Here is a 17082-nt window from a genome sequence, read left to right on the forward strand (position 1 = left end):
GCAACGAAGGAGACTGTGGTTGGAGTCCCCTCGCTGTGTTTCTAAAAGACCCAAAATGAACAAATCATGGCTCTCAGAGGACTTTTCTTCCCCTGGGTCAGCCAGGGGACGGGAAAGGCACGCGTATTTTTGAGAGTGCTTCATGCAAAGCATCTTTTTCTTTTTCAAAAGGGGGCTCAACCGATGCCAGTCAAGTGGGGTGTGTGTGGCCCAGTTAGTGGAAACGAGGGAGACTGTGGTTGGAGTCCCCTCGCTGTGTCTCTAAAAGAACCAAGATGAACAAGTCATGGCTCTCAGAGGACTTTTCTTCCCCTGGGTCAGCCAGGGGACGGGAAAGGCACGCGTATTTTTGAGAGTGCTTCATGCAAAGCATCTTTTTCTTTTTCAAAAGGGAGCTCAACCGATGCCAGTCAAGTGGGGTGTGTGTGGCCCAGTGAGTGGAAACGAGGGAGACTGTGGTTGGAGTCCCCTCGCTGTGTCTCTAAAAGAACCAAGATGAACAAGTCATGGCTCTCAGAGGACTTTTCTTCCCCTGGGTCAGCCAGGGGACGGGAAAGGCACGCGTATTTTTGAGAGTGCTTCATGCAAAGCATCTTTTTCTTTTTCAAAAGGGAGCTCAACCGATGCCAGTCAAGTGGGGTGTGTGTGGCCCAGTGAGTGGAAACGAGGGAGACTGTGGTTGGAGTCCCCTCGCTGTGTCTCTAAAAGAACCAAGATGAACAAGTCATGGCTCTCAGAGGACTTTTCTTCCCCTGGGTCAGCCAGGGGACGGGAAAGGCACGCGTATTTTTGAGAGTGCTTCATGCAAAGCATCTTTTTCTTTTTCAAAAGGGAGCTCAACCGATGCCAGTCAAGTGGGGTGTGTGTGGCCCAGTGAGTGGAAACGAGGGAGACTGTGGTTGGAGTCCCCTCGCTGTGTCTCTAAAAGAACCAAGATGAACAAGTCATGGCTCTCAGAGGACTTTTCTTCCCCTGGGTCAGCCAGGGGACGGGAAAGGCACGCGTATTTTTGAGAGTGCTTCATGCAAAGCATCTTTTTCTTTTTCAAAAGGGAGCTCAACCGATGCCAGTCAAGTGGGGTGTGTGTGGCCCAGTGAGTGGAAACGAGGGAGACTGTGGTTGGAGTCCCCTCGCTGTGTCTCTAAAAGAACCAAGATGAACAAGTCATGGCTCTCAGAGGACTTTTCTTCCCCTGGGTCAGCCAGGGGACGGGAAAGGCACGCGTATTTTTGAGAGTGCTTCATGCAAAGCATCTTTTTCTTTTTCAAAAGGGAGCTCAACCGATGCCAGTCAAGTGGGGTGTGTGTGGCCCAGTGAGTGGCAACGAGGGAGACTGTGGTTGGAGTCCCCTCGCTGTGTCTCTAAAAGAACCAAGATGAACAAGTCATGGCTCTCAGAGGACTTTTCTTCCCCTGGGTCAGCCAGGGGACGGGAAAGGCACGCGTATTTTTGAGAGTGCTTCATGCAAAGCATCTTTTTCTTTTTCAAAAGGGAGCTCAACCGATGCCAGTCAAGTGGGGTGTGTGTGGCCCAGTGAGTGGCAACCAGGGAGACTGTGGTTGGAGTCCCCTCGCTGTGTCTCTAAAAGAACCAAGATGAACAAGTCATGGCTCTCAGAGGACTTTTCTTCCCCTGGGTCAGCCAGGGGACGGGAAAGGCACGCGTATTTTTGAGAGTGCTTCATGCAAAGCATCTTTTTCTTTTTCAAAAGGGAGCTCAACCGATGCCAGTCAAGTGGGGTGTGTGTGGCCCAGTGAGTGGCAACGAAGGAGACTGTGGTTGGAGTCCCCTCGCTGTGTTTCTAAAAGACCCAAAATGAACAAATCATGGCTCTCAGAGGACTTTTCTTCCCCTGGGTCAGCCAGGGGACGGGAAAGGCACGCGTATTTTTGAGAGTGCTTCATGCAAAGCATCTTTTTCTTTTTCAAAAGGGGGCTCAACCGATGCCAGTCAAGTGGGGTGTGTGTGGCCCAGTTAGTGGAAACGAGGGAGACTGTGGTTGGAGTCCCCTCGCTGTGTTATACATGCTTTTAGAAGGGCATGACATGGCTTGGAGGTTGACTTTCATAAAATGCAAACTGTTGGCTACCAAAATGCTGCCTTTCCAACAACTGTGGTTATAGGCAATGAGGAACATACTGATGAAGATGAGACGCAGATACCCGATTGGGATGTCAACTTAAATATTCGGTCAGGGCAAGAAGAGGCTCGGTCTGAGGGGGAGGGGAGTGCAAACACAACAATTGATGATGAAGTTCTAGATCCCACCTACTGTCAACCCCCAGTCAGGCACTCGAGGAGGTCAACAGAGGCGGTGGAGGAGGATGCAACCGACGACGAAATTACCTTGCGCCTTCCTGGACAGAGTCGGAGCACTGGTAGCACGTCTACAACTGCATCCTCAGCCACCACTCTGCCTATGAGCATTATTCGGGGTGCATCAACAGGTCGCATGGCCTCTAAGCCTTGCCTAGCCTGTTCCTTTTTTGACATAGAAAAAGATCGCCCAAATCATGTGATATGTAAAATTTGTCATGATTCTCTTAGTAGAGGTCAAAACCTCAGCAGTTTGACAACTTCTTCCATGAATCGTCACATGAATAAATATCATAGGTCCCGGTGGGAAGCTCACTGTGCTGCAATGCGGCCTAGCGGAGCGAACCATCCACCGCCCGCCACTTCCAGTGCATCCGCGCGCTCTTCATCTTCTAGGACTGTGGGGACAGCTGTCACACCTGTTTTTCCACGCAAAACTTCCACCACTGTAACCGCAACAGGCAGTTTGCTTGGTAGGTCGTCAGTTGGTTTGGAAGGGGAAACAAGTGAGTGTGTACAGCTCTCTCAGACATCGATAGCACCTACGTTGGATGAAGGCAACATCATGTCTCCGCCTGCACTTTCCTCACAAACCTGCATTTTTCCAGGGACACCCTACTCAACACCGTCTACACACAGCAGCCAGATCTCTGTCCCTCAGATGTGGTCAAATAAAAGGCCACTTCCTCCGACCCATGACAAAGCTAAGAGGTTGACTCTATCCCTCTGTAAGCTGTTGGCTACCGAAATGCTGCCTTTCCGCCTAGTGGACACACAGGATTTTAGAGACCTTATGTCTGTCGCTGTGCCCCAGTACCAGATGCCTAGTCGCCACTACTTCTCTAAGAAAGGTGTGCCCGCGCTACACCAGCATGTCGCACACAACATCACCGCTTCCTTGAGAAACTCTGTGTGTGAACGGGTGCATTTCACCACCGATACTTGGACCAGTAAGCATGGACAGGGACGTTACATGTCGCTGACTGGGCACTGGGTAACTATGTTGATAGATGGTGAAGGGTCTGCTGCACAAGTCTTGCCGTCCCCACGACTTGTGTGTCAATCCTCTGTCTGTCCAAGTTCCGCCACTGCTTCTGCATCCTCCACCTCATCTGGGTCCTCCACCTCCGCCCCAAGCCTGCCTGGTCAGGCCACCAGCGTTCTCACTGCGCAGAAGGAATCACGCACCCCTCATTACTATGCTGGCAGCAGAGCGCAACGGCATCAGGCGGTCTTTAGCTTGACATGTCTTGGGAATAAGAGTCACACAGCTGAGGAGTTGTGGTCAGCTCTGCGGTCCGAGTTTAATAAATGGTTGTCTCCACTCAACCTGCAGCCTGGTAAGGCCGTGTGCGACAATGCTGCAAACCTGGGTGCGGCCCTTCGCCTGGGCAAGGTGACACACGTGCCTTGTATGGCTCACGTGTTGAACCTTGTTGTCCAGCAATTTTTAACACACTATCCCGGCCTAGATGGCCTTCTGACCAGGGCACGTAAACTGTCTGCAGTGCTCACTTCCGCCGTTCAACCGCCGCAGCTGAGCGACTTGCATCGCTCCAGAAGTCTTTCGGCCTGCCGGTTCATCGCCTGAAATGCGATGTGGCGACACGCTGGAATTCAACTCTCCACATGTTACAGCGACTGTGGCAGCACCGGCGAGCCCTGGTGCAATACGTCATGATGTATAGCCTGGGCCAACGAGATGCAGAAGTGGGGCAGATCACCCTGATGGAGTGATCTCAGATCAAGGACCTATGCACCGTTCTGCACAGTTTCGACATGGTGACGAATATGTTTAGCGCTGACAATGCCATTATCAGCATGACGATTACAGTCATTTACATGCTGGAGCACACGCTAAACACTATTCGGAGTCAGGGGGTGGGACAACAGGAAGGGGAGGAACTACAGGAGGATTCATATGCGCAAGACACAACAACTTCACCAAGGTCCAGACGTTCATCATCACCAACGCGGCAGGCATGGGACCATGGGGGACAGGGATCAACAAGGGCGCATGGTAGCAGGCGAGATGTTGAGGAAGGTGCAGGAGGACATGAAGATATGGAGGACGAACTGTCCATGGACATGGAAGACTCAGCGGATGAGGGAGACCTTGGTCAAAATTCAGTTGAAAGAGGTTGGGGGGAGATGTCAGAGGAAGAAAGAACGGTTAGCACCTCTATGCCACAAACACAGCGTGGACTTGGTCCGCATGGCTGCGCAAGACACATGAGTGCCTTCTTGTTGCACTACCTCCAACATGACCCTCGGATTGTCAAAATTAGAAGTGATGATGACTACTGGCTTGCCACACTATTAGATCCCCGGGACAAGTCCAAATTTTGTGACATAATTCCACCCATAGAAAGGGACGCACGTATGCTGGAGTATCAGCATAAGCTGTTACTCGATCTTAGCTCGGCTTTTACACCAAACAACCGTGCAGGTGAAGGGAGTGATTCTCCCAGTTGTAACTTGACAAACATGGGACGGCATCGTCATCTTCAACAGTCTACCCGTACCAGTAGGACCGTATCTGGTGCTGGTAACAGCAATTTTATGGAATATTTTCATAATTTTTTTAGACCCTCCTTTGCAAGGCCACCAGAGACAACAAGTCTGACACATAGTCAACGGATGGAGAGGATGATACAGGAGTATCTCCAAATGAACATCGATGCAATGACTTTGCAAATGGAGCCTTGCTCCTTTTGGGCTTCAAATCTAGAAAAATTGACAGAGCTCTCCAGTTACGCCTTGGAGATTTTGTCGTGTGCAGCTGCCAGCGTTGTCTCTGAACGTGTCTTCTTCAGTGCTGCTGGGTGTGTGCTGACAGATAAGCGCACGCGTCTGTCCAGTGACAATGTGGACACACTGACGTTCATCAAAATGAACAAGTCATGGATCCAGAAGGAATTTACTACCCCTGTGTCAGCCTGGGGAGAGTAAATGCTTGTGGATTTGGAATGTGCTTGATGCAAATCAAAACATCCTGTTTGCAACTAGGGCACAAGTGCTGCCACTGATGGGGTGTCTGTGTGCCCAATGTTGGGAAAAAAGGTAGACTCCGCTTGGAGTAACCCTTGCTTGATGTGTTTTTTAAAAATGATACAAGATGAACAGATCTGAAGGCAAGATGAAGGCAACATCATGTCTCCGCCTGCACTTTTCTCACAAACCTGCATTTTTCCAGGGACACCCTACTCAACACCGTCTACAGACAGCAGCCAGATCTCTTTCCCTCAGATGTGGTCAAATAAAAGGCCACTTACTGCGACCTATGACAAAGCTAAGTGGTTGACTCTATCCCTCTGTAAGCTGTTGGCTACCGAAATGCTGCCTTTACGCGTAGTGGACACACAGGATTTTACAGACCTTATGTCTGTCACTGTGCCCCAGTACCACATGCCCAATCACCACTGCTTCTCCAAGAAAAGCATGCCCGCGCTACACCAGCATGTCGCACACAACATCACCACTTCCTTGAGAAAATCTGTGTGCGACAGGGTGCATTTCAACACAGATACTTGGACCAGTAAGCATAGACAGGGTCATTACATGTCACTGACTGGGCACTGGCAAACTATGGTGAGAGATGGAGAAGGGTCTGCTGTACAAGTCTTGCCGTCCCCACGAGTTGTTTCAATCCTTGTTCTGTATGTAGAAGTTAATACACTGCTTCTGCCTCTTCAACCTCGTGTGGGTCCTCTACCTTGGCGCAAACCCTGTGTGGTCAGGCCACCCTTCCTTGCAACTGCGCACAAGGACTACCACACACCTCCTTACTATGCTGGCAGCAGAGCTCAATGCCATCAGGCGGTCAAAGCTTTACTTTGAAATGTATGGGAAATGTGAGTCACACCGCTATTACAGAGAATAGTAGTCAGGCAGGGTCAAAACATTAATTGAGGAACAGGAACAGAATGGGACGGCCAGGAAAGAATCAGAAAACAAGCAGAGTTGAAATGCGTATCGGCCAACAAGGTACATAAACAGCAAGCAGGAAAAGTAGTCAGGTAACAAGCACACAAAATCATAAAACTGAACTGGGGGTAAAATTAACCAGAGGTTCATAGCTATGTCTGGCAGTGGTCTGCAGACAGGATGGGCATAAAAAAGGGTGTGGTGTCTTCCCATTGGTTGTAGCTGAATGATGGTATTTCATCTGTGAGATACCCACCAGCTACATTCAGCCAGAGATTCTGCATCTGTCAAGGTAATGCAGCCCAGTGGGTGAGCATAACCTGCGTCCACCTGCGCCGCTGGCATCGACTACTCTCACATCATCAGCACTATTCATGAAAGGAACACGTTGTCACCTGGCAACCGGAGTACAAATTGACGGAGCGGACTACGTTGGTGACTTAACAGCCGTGTGCGGCAATGATGCAAACCTGGCTGCGGGCCATCCTCAGGGCAATGTGACACACGTGCCTTTTAGGGCTCACGTGTTGAACCGAATTCGCCAGCAATTTTTAAAACACCATCACGGCCTACATGGCCTTGTGCAGTGGGCACGCTCGCTATGTGCTCACTTCCATCGTGCGCACACAGCAGCTCAACAACTTTCATCACTCCGGAAGTCTTAGGGTCTGGCAGTTAAACGCCGTAAATGCGATGTTTCGACACGCAGGAATTGGAATCTGCACATGTTGCAGCGTGTGTGGCAGCACCGCAGAGCCCTGCTGAAATACGGTAAGACATATAGCCTGGGATAACTTGATCCAGAGGTGGTGCAGATCACGCTGCTGGAGTGGTGTCAGATCAAGGACCTATGCACCCTGCTACACAGTTTTGAAATGTCGACGAAGATGTTTAGCACTGGCAATGTCATTCTCAGCGTGACAATTCTGGTCATCTACATGATGGAGCACACTGTAATTATTATTCTGAGTCAGGTGTTGGGACAAGAGGAAGGGGAGGAAGTACAGGAGGAGTCATATGCGGAAGGGATAACAAGATCTACGAGGTCCAGATGGTCAGCGGCACCTATGCGGCATTCATGGTGAGGGAGAGGGATTAACAAGGGCGCATAGTATCAGCAAAAAGTGTTGATGAAAGTGCAGGAGCCCATGAAGAAATGGAGGACGAACTGGCGATGGGCATGGAAGACTCAGCAGATGAGTGAGAGCTTGCTCACATTTCGGTTGTGCGAGGTTGTGGGTAGAGAGCAGAGGAAGGATGCACGATTCTCACCTCTCTGCCACCAACACACCAAGGACTTGGTCCTCCTGGATGCACAAGACACATGAGCGCCTTCTTGCTGCACTACCTACATGACCCTCGGATTGTATGAATTTGAACTAATCCTGAATACTGGGTTGCCACACTGTTAGATCCCCGGTACAAGACAAAATTTGGCGAACTAATTCCTGCCATAGAAATAGACGCACGTATACAGGAGTATCTGCAGAATGTGGTACGCAATCTTAGATCTACTTGTCCACTAAACACCAGTGCTGCACAGAGTGAATCTCAACGCTTTGTCATGGATAGGAGGAAATGGTCTTTTACTTGTCCACATCGGAGGGACCGAGGGATGGCTGCTGTGCTGAGATGGCGTTGAGTACGGTGTCCCTGCACAGTTGCACTTTTGGTCATATCCCAAAATGAGTTGAAAAAGGACAGATGCTGTTGGAAAGGGGAACAGGTGTGTTGGAAAGGGGAAAAAAGTTTTGGTCCGTGGATTTGGTGGTTAAGCAACTGTAACATTTGCTGAAGAAACAACATCTGTTACAGTGGGACTGGCAGATTTGGATAAAGTGGTATATAATCTGTGACCGCTATATAACGAAAATTAATAAGAAAAGAAAGAGAAAGGTATATATCCCCATCAGCAGTCAGTGTCCACCGTGCTCCCAGTTGGAAAAGGAGAGGTTGGCAACTTGAAGGTTTGGTGGAGGATACAGAGCTGTGTGGCTATGAAACTAATAGTAGCCTGAACCGAGTTAGACGCCATTCGGATCTGGAGACTGTGAGCCCTGTTAGCGTCACAGGGTCCACATGCCCACCCAGCCCAGGAACTCCCTGTTAACAACACAGGGGCCATTGAGTACGCTGACCGTGTGCGTAGGGGCCACACCTGTGGACAGCAGGCGCATCAGCAGCAGCAGGCCTGTTAATGCCACTGGGCTGCACAAGCAGGACTGTTAGGACAGGAGCTGGTCTTAACCGTTCTGCGTTACCAACTGTGGTGGTGGCCTGCATCCACCACCCGATCCCTGCCTACCTCTGGCCTAAAGCCGCAATGGGTTCAACACATGGAGGTGTGCTCTTTCGGAGCATAATAGAAGACTGCGCACCTCCTTGTTGGCTCCAGCCCCTTTTATAACCTGGGTCCGCCCCAAACCAGGGTGAACCACAATGCACCTCCTGGAGACAAAAGTAGAGTGACACGTCATGAGTGGCATAACTAGCGTCCTATTTGGAAACGCAACTTCAATGATGACCTCATGGCTGCCATGACCCAAACACCTCACCAGTCATCGTCTGAGCATCAATAATGCGGTGACAAGTCATAGGTGTGGGCCTCTGCAAGCCATTTGGGAGGACACCTGATGCCCTGTGGTCTATATGGGACCCCCACATCAGGGCCAGGGCCAAAGAGTTCATTACCGGACCTAGTCTCTGATGCAGGAAGTGCCTGAGCATGCTCAGTAGCATGAAATACAGTCTCTGAAAAAAGACTATCAGCTTTAGCATGGTGTCTATGCCCAAAACAGGACTTAGACCCGGCACGGAATGCAAGCACCTGTGCAAAGAGGCTTTTCACACTTAGTGTGGGAGCATGCGCTGTATCCCGAAATGAAAACTTAGCGTCAGGAATGGCACAGTCAGGCTGAGCATACTCACTAGGCGAAACACTGTAATTATGCTGCAGCTGGGGTACATCGGCACACGCATGCGCACTAGCTGCCTCTCCACACTTAGACGTGGAGGGGAAATTTGTCTTGGAGATGCTGTCTATGAACAGAAGGAAAAGCTAAAGGAAGCCTGACTTTCTATCCCTCCGAATTATGAAATGCAGCAATGAATTCCATGAGTTTGCTATAACATTAGCGTAGCAAAATGTGCATGAGGGTGTGATGTAGAGGTGCTAGAAATAGCTTGTCACCAGTGGGGCACTAATGGAATACAACAGCCAGTTCTATGATGCCACAAAATGGCAGTATTTTGTGCTATCATTATAGCTTATTAAAAACAGAGCACGAGGTTGTCATGCAGAGGTGCTGCACATAGATTTGCAGTAGTGTGAATTGACAAAAGTACAATAGCCACGTTTAGGATACAACTAGGTACAGTGAGTGTTTGCTAGTAAAATTGCTTAGTTTAAAAAAGTTGTAGTGTGCAATGCAGGCAGACGTGCTATGCAAATGTCTTTGCACTAGTGGGACTATAGCAAAGTCCAATAGCCACGTATAGGATGCCACTAGGTACACTGAGTGTGTGCTAGTATAATGGCTTCGTTATAATTTGTTGGAGTGTGCAACGCAGGCAGATGGGCTCTGCAAATGTCTTGGCACTAGTGGGACTATAGCAAAGTCCAATAGCCACGTATAGGATGCCACTAGGTACACTGACTGTTTGCTAGTATAATGGCTGAGTTTAAAAAAGTTAGAGTGTGCAATGCAGGCAGACGTGCTGCAAATAACGTTCCAATACTGTGAATTGACAAAAGTACAATAGCCACGTATAGGATGCCACTAGGTACACTGACTGTTTGCTAGTATAATGGCTGAGTTTAAAAAAGTTAGAGTGTGCAATGCAGGCAGACGTGCTGCAAATAACGTTCCAATACTGTGAATTGACAAAAGTACAATAGCCACGTATAGGATGCCACTAGGTACACTGACTGTTTGCTAGTATAATGGCTGAGTTTAAAAAAGTTAGAGTGTGCAATGCAGGCAGACGTGCTGCAAATAACGTTCCAATACTGTGAATTGACAAAAGTACAATAGCCACGTTTAGGATGCCACTAGGTACACTGACTGTTTGCTAGTATAATGGCTGAGTTTAAAAAAGTTAGAGTGTGCAATGCAGGCAGACGTGCTGCAAATAACGTTCCAATACTGTGAATTGACAAAAGTACAATAGCCACGTTTAGGATGCCACTAGGTACACTGACTGTTTGGTAGTATAATGGCTGAGTTTAAAAAAGTTAGAGTGTGCAATGCAGGCAGACGTGCTGCAAATAACGTTCCAATACTGTGAATTGACAAAAGTACAATAGCCACGTATAGGATGCCACTAGGTACACTGACTGTTTGGTAGTATAATGGCTGAGTTTAAAAAAGTTAGAGTGTGCAATGCAGGCAGACGTGCTGCAAATAACGTTCCAATACTGTGAATTGACAAAAGTACAATAGCCACGTTTAGGATACAACTAGGTACAGTGAGTGTTTGCTAGTATAATGGCTGAGTTTAAAAAAGTTAGAGTGTGCAATGCAGGCAGACGTGCTGCAAATAACGTTCCAATACTGTGAATTGACAAAAGTACAATAGCCACGTTTAGGATACAACTAGGTACAGTGAGTGTTTGCTAGTATAATGGCTGAGTTTAAAAAAGTTAGAGTGTGCAATGCAGGCAGACGTGCTGCAAATAACGTTCCAATACTGTGAATTGACAAAAGTACAATAGCCACGTTTAGGATGCCACTAGGTACACTGACTGTTTGCTAGTATAATGGCTGAGTTTAAAAAAGTTAGAGTGTGCAATGCAGGCAGACGTGCTGCAAATAACGTTCCAATACTGTGAATTGACAAAAGTACAATAGCCACGTTTAGGATGCCACTAGGTACACTGACTGTTTGGTAGTATAATGGCTGAGTTTAAAAAAGTTAGAGTGTGCAATGCAGGCAGACGTGCTGCAAATAACGTTCCAATGCTGTGAATTGACAAAAGTACAATAGCCACGTTTAGGATGCCACTAGGTACACTGACTGTTTGGTAGTATAATGGCTGAGTTTAAAAAAGTTAGAGTGTGCAATGCAGGCAGACGTGCTGCAAATAACGTTCCAATACTGTGAATTGACAAAAGTACAATAGCCACGTTTAGGATACAACTAGGTACAGTGAGTGTTTGCTAGTATAATGGCTGAGTTTAAAAAAGTTAGAGTGTGCAATGCAGGCAGACGTGCTGCAAATAACGTTCCAATACTGTGAATTGACAAAAGTACAATAACCACGTTTAGGATACAACTAGGTACAGTGAGTGTTTGCTAGTATAATGGCTGAGTTTAAAAAAGTTAGAGTGTGCAATGCAGGCAGACGTGCTGCAAATAACGTTCCAATACTGTGAATTGACAAAAGTACAATAGCCACGTTTAGGATGCCACTAGGTACAGTGAGTGTTTGCTAGTATAATGGCTGAGTTTAAAAAAGTTAGAGTGTGCAATGCAGGCAGACGTGCTGCAAATAACGTTCCAATACTGTGAATTGACAAAAGTACAATAGCCACGTTTAGGATGCCACTAGGTACCCTGACTGTTTGCTAGTATAATGGCTGAGTTTAAAAAAGTTAGAGTGTGCAATGCAGGCAGACGTGCTGCAAATAACGTTCCAATACTGTGAATTGACAAAAGTACAATAGCCACGTTTAGGATGCCACTAGGTACACTGACTGTTTGCTAGTATAATGGCTGAGTTTAAAAAACTTGGAGTGTGCAATGCAGGCAGATGTGCTCTGCAAATGTCTTAGCACTAGTGGGACTATAGCAAAGTCCAATAGCCACGTATAGGATGCCACTAGGTACACTGAGTGTGTGCTAGTATAATGGCTTCGTTATAATTAGTTGGAGTGTGCAACGCAGGCAGATGCGCTCTGCAAATGTCTTGGCACTAGTGGGACTATAGCAAAGTCCAATAGCCACGTATAGGATGCCACTAGGTACACTGAGTGTTTGCTAGTATAATGGCTTCGTTATAATTAGTTGGAGTGTGCAACGCAGGCAGATGCGCTCTGCAAATGTCTTGGCCCTAGTGGGACTATAGCAAAGTCCAATAGCCACGTATAGGATGCCACTAGGTACACTGAGTGTTTGCTAGTATAATGGCTTAGTTATAATGAGTTGGAGTGTGCAACGCAGGCAGATGCGCTCTGCAAATATCTTGGCACTAGTGGGACTATAGCAAAGTCCAATAGCCACGTATAAGATGCCACTAGGTACACTGAGTGTTTGCTAGTATAATGGCTTAGTTATAATGAGTTGGAGTGTGCAACGCAGGCAGATGCGCTCTGCAAATGTCTTGGCACTAGTGGGACTATAGCAAAGTCCAATAGCCACGTATAGGATGCCACTAGGTACACTGAGTGTTTGCTAGTATAATGGCTTCGTTATAATTTGTTGGAGTGTGCAACGCAGGCAGATGCGCTCTGCAAATGTCTTGGCACTAGTGGGACTATAGCAAAGTCCAATAGCCACGTATAGGATGCCACTAGGTACACTGAGTGTTTGCTAGTATAATGGCTTCGTTATAATTAGTTGGAGTGTGCAACGCAGGCAGATGCGCTCTGCAAATGTCTTGGCACTAGTGGGACTATAGCAAAGTCCAATAGCCACGTATAGGATGCCACTAGGTACACTGAGTGTTTGCTAGTATAATGGCTTCGTTATAATTAGTTGGAGTGTGCAACGCAGGCAGATGCGCTCTGCAAATGTCTTGGCACTAGTGGGACTATAGCAAAGTCCAATAGCCACGTATAGGATGCCACTAGGTACACTGAGTGTTTGCTAGTATAATGGCTTAGTTATAATGAGTTGGAGTGTGCAACGCAGGCAGATGCGCTCTGCAAATGTCTTGGCACTAGTGGGACTATAGCAAAGTCCAATAGCCACGTATAGGATGCCACTAGGTACACTGAGTGTTTGCTAGTATAATGGCTTCGTTATAATTTGTTGGAGTGTGCAACGCAGGCAGATGCGCTCTGCAAATGTCTTGGCACTAGTGGGACTATAGCAAAGTCCAATAGCCACGTATAGGATGCCACTAGGTACACTGAGTGTTTGCTAGTATAATGGCTTCGTTATAATTAGTTGGAGTGTGCAACGCAGGCAGATGCGCTCTGCAAATGTCTTGGCACTAGTGGGACTATAGCAAAGTCCAATAGCCACGTATAGGATGCCACTAGGTACACTGAGTGTTTGCTAGTATAATGGCTTCGTTATAATTAGTTGGAGTGTGCAACGCAGGCAGATGCGCTCTGCAAATGTCTTGGCCCTAGTGGGACTATAGCAAAGTCCAATAGCCACGTATAGGATGCCACTAGGTACACTGAGTGTTTGCTAGTATAATGGCTTAGTTATAATGAGTTGGAGTGTGCAACGCAGGCAGATGCGCTCTGCAAATGTCTTGGCACTAGTGGGACTATAGCAAAGTCCAATAGCCACGTATAGGATGCCACTAGGTACACTGAGTGTTTGCTAGTATAATGGCTTAGTTATAATGAGTTGGAGTGTGCAACGCAGGCAGATGCGCTCTGCAAATGTCTTGGCACTAGTGGGACTATAGCAAAGTCCAATAGCCACGTATAGGATGCCACTAGGTACACTGAGTGTTTGCTAGTATAATGGCTTCGTTATAATTTGTTGGAGTGTGCAACGCAGGCAGATGCGCTCTGCAAATGTCTTGGCACTAGTGGGACTATAGCAAAGTCCAATAGCCACGTATAGGATGCCACTAGGTACACTGAGTGTTTGCTAGTATAATGGCTTCGTTATAATTAGTTGGAGTGTGCAACGCAGGCAGATGCGCTCTGCAAATGTCTTGGCACTAGTGGGACTATAGCAAAGTCCAATAGCCACGTATAGGATGCCACTAGGTACACTGAGTGTTTGCTAGTATAATGGCTTCGTTATAATTTGTTGGAGTGTGCAACGCAGGCAGATGCGCTCTGCAAATGTCTTGGCACTAGTGGGACTATAGCAAAGTCCAATAGCCACGTATAGGATGCCACTAGGTACACTGAGTGTTTGCTAGTATAATGGCTTCGTTATAATTAGTTGGAGTGTGCAACGCAGGCAGATGCGCTCTGCAAATGTCTTGGCACTAGTGGGACTATAGCAAAGTCCAATAGCCACGTATAGGATGCCACTAGGTACACTGAGTGTTTGCTAGTATAATGGCTGAGTTTAAAAAACTTGGAGTGTGCAATGCAGGCAGATGTGCTCTGCTAATGTCTTTGCACTAGTGGGACTATAGCAAAGTCCAATAGCCACGTATAGGATGCCACTAGGTACACTGAGTGTGTGCTAGTATAATGGCTTAGTTATAATTCGTTGGAGTGTGCAACGCAGGCAGACGTGCTGCAAATGTCTTGGCACTAGTGGGACTATAGCAAAGTCCAATAGCCACGTATAGGATGCCACTAGGTACACTGAGTGTTTGCTAGTATAATGGCTTCGTTATAATTTGTTGGAGTGTGCAACGCAGGCAGATGCGCTCTTCAAATGTCTTGGCCCTAGTGGGACTATAGCAAAGTCCAATAGCCACGTATAGGATGCCACTAGGTACACTGAGTGTTTGCTAGTATAATGGCTGAGTTTAAAAAACTTGGAGTGTGCAATGCAGGCAGATGTGCTCTGCTAATGTCTTTGCACTAGTGGGACTATAGCAAAGTCCAATAGCCACGTATAGGATGCCACTAGGTACACTGAGTGTTTGCTAGTAAAATTGCTTAGTTTAAAAAACTTGGAGTGTGCAATGCAGGCAGATGTGCTCTGCAAATGTCTTTGCACTAGTGGGACTATAGCAAAGTCCAATAGCCACAGATAGGATGCCACTAGGTACACTGAGTGTTTGCTAGTATAATGGCTTAGTTAGAATGAGTTGGAGTGTGCAGAGGACAAGAGGGTACAGTGGCAGGATTGTGGTGCTCTGGGTAGAGGAATGGAAGCCTGCCTTTCTATTCCCTCCTAATGGTGAAATGCAGGGAGGAAATCCCTGACCTGGGCTACACAGACGCTGTTGCTGTTTGCAGGACCTGTCACCTATGGCTCTCTGACCCTGCCGGTACGAGCCCTTAAAAGGACTGCTAGAATGTGCTCTCCCTAAGCTGTCTAACGCTGTGTATGCAGCGCATACAGCTGTATCGGCGATAGGACAAAGGACGGAACTGCGACAGTGATGTCTGACACCAAAGACGCAGAAGGCAGATAATGGCGATCGTGAAGAAAATGTCCGGTTTTATAATGCAGGGACATGTGACATGCAGATCCTATCACACATGCCGTTGCTTCTCTGCCTCAAAGTCCACTTAGGTGTGTGTGTGTCTGTGATTGGCTGACATGCTGGCCAGCCCCACAAGACGCGCGCGCTTAGGGAAGGAAGACAAGAAAAAAAAAAAAAAAAATGGCGATCGCCATTATAGAAACAGCAGTGATCTGAAGGCGCTGTTCACGCACACTATACACTGAAATGTGATAATAGTTTGATTCACAGAGTGACTTACACTATTACAGCAGAAACCAAGCTAAGATTTAGCTGTTTTTTGGCTGCTAGAACCGTTCTCGAACGTTTCTAGAACTATCGAGCTTTTGCAAAAAGCTCGAGTTCTAGTTCGATCTAGAACATGCCCCAAAATCACTCGAGCCTAGAACTGGAGAACCACGAACCACGAACCGCGCTCAACTCTAGCAATCTGTTTCTTAATTCATTAACCTGTTCAAAAAAATATATTGTCATTGTTATTTATTCTTTAAAATCATAAAAATTTCCTGTATTTCCATGATTTTTTTGGTGTGCCAAGAATGTTCACTACAGTATTGTAGTGTAATATGGAATTTGTCGAAGTAGGTTTTCTGTGTACTGTTCTTTTAACACGCCCTCCTTCTACACTTAATTTGACATCTAGGAATTAAAGATTGAAACCCACGAACAGTGAGGTGAATTTCATGTTCATGTATTGGTGTCATTCAAAAAGGTAATGAATTGGTAAAACTTTTTCTGTATTGTCCCACATGATAATGATATTTTCCACATATCTGCAGCATATTTTGTTGTGTTTTAAATAGGGGTTTTTAGATGTATTTTATACATAATTGCTATATAAGTAATCTCTGCTAGTCTGCTTGTTAGTCTTCTTTGATCACCTGTTGTCTGGCAACAAATCCCTTCTGCTCTCCTCCTATATATGCTGGCTGAATCCTTCAACCTATGCCAGCTATGGTTTATTTTAGTCAGTCTGGGAAGGTGTGGTGAGTCGGACTATCTGGTGTGGTACCTGTTACTGTATGTGGTTATGGAGTTAACGCTTAGGGCGGCGTCACACGCTACGATATATCGGGCGATATGTCGTCGGGGTCATGGATTCCGTGACGCACATCCGGCATCGTTAGAGATATCGTAGCGTGTGACAGCTACGAACGACTGTGAACGAGCGAAAATACTCACCTTTTCATTGCTCGTTGACACGTCGTTCATTTTCATAAAGTCGTTCCTCCTCCTGCGCATCAGTTGTTTGTCGTTCCCATGGCAGCATACATCGCTACGTGTGACACCCCAGGAACGACGAACACAGCTTAACTGCATCCCACCGGCAATGATGAAGGAATGAGGTGGGCGGGATGTTACGTCCCACTCATCTCCGCCCCTCTGCTTCTATTGGGCAGCCACTGTGTGACATCGCTGTGACGCCAAATGTCCCTCCCCCTTCAGGAAGAGGATGTTCGCCGCCTGCAGCAAGGTCGTTCGAGAGGTAAGTACATGTGACAGGGTAAATGACTTTGTGCGCCACGGGCAACAAATTGCTTATGACGCACAAACAA

This window comes from Anomaloglossus baeobatrachus, chromosome 2, assembly GCF_048569485.1.
Source record: "Anomaloglossus baeobatrachus isolate aAnoBae1 chromosome 2, aAnoBae1.hap1, whole genome shotgun sequence".
Taxonomy (NCBI): domain Eukaryota; kingdom Metazoa; phylum Chordata; class Amphibia; order Anura; family Aromobatidae; genus Anomaloglossus; species Anomaloglossus baeobatrachus.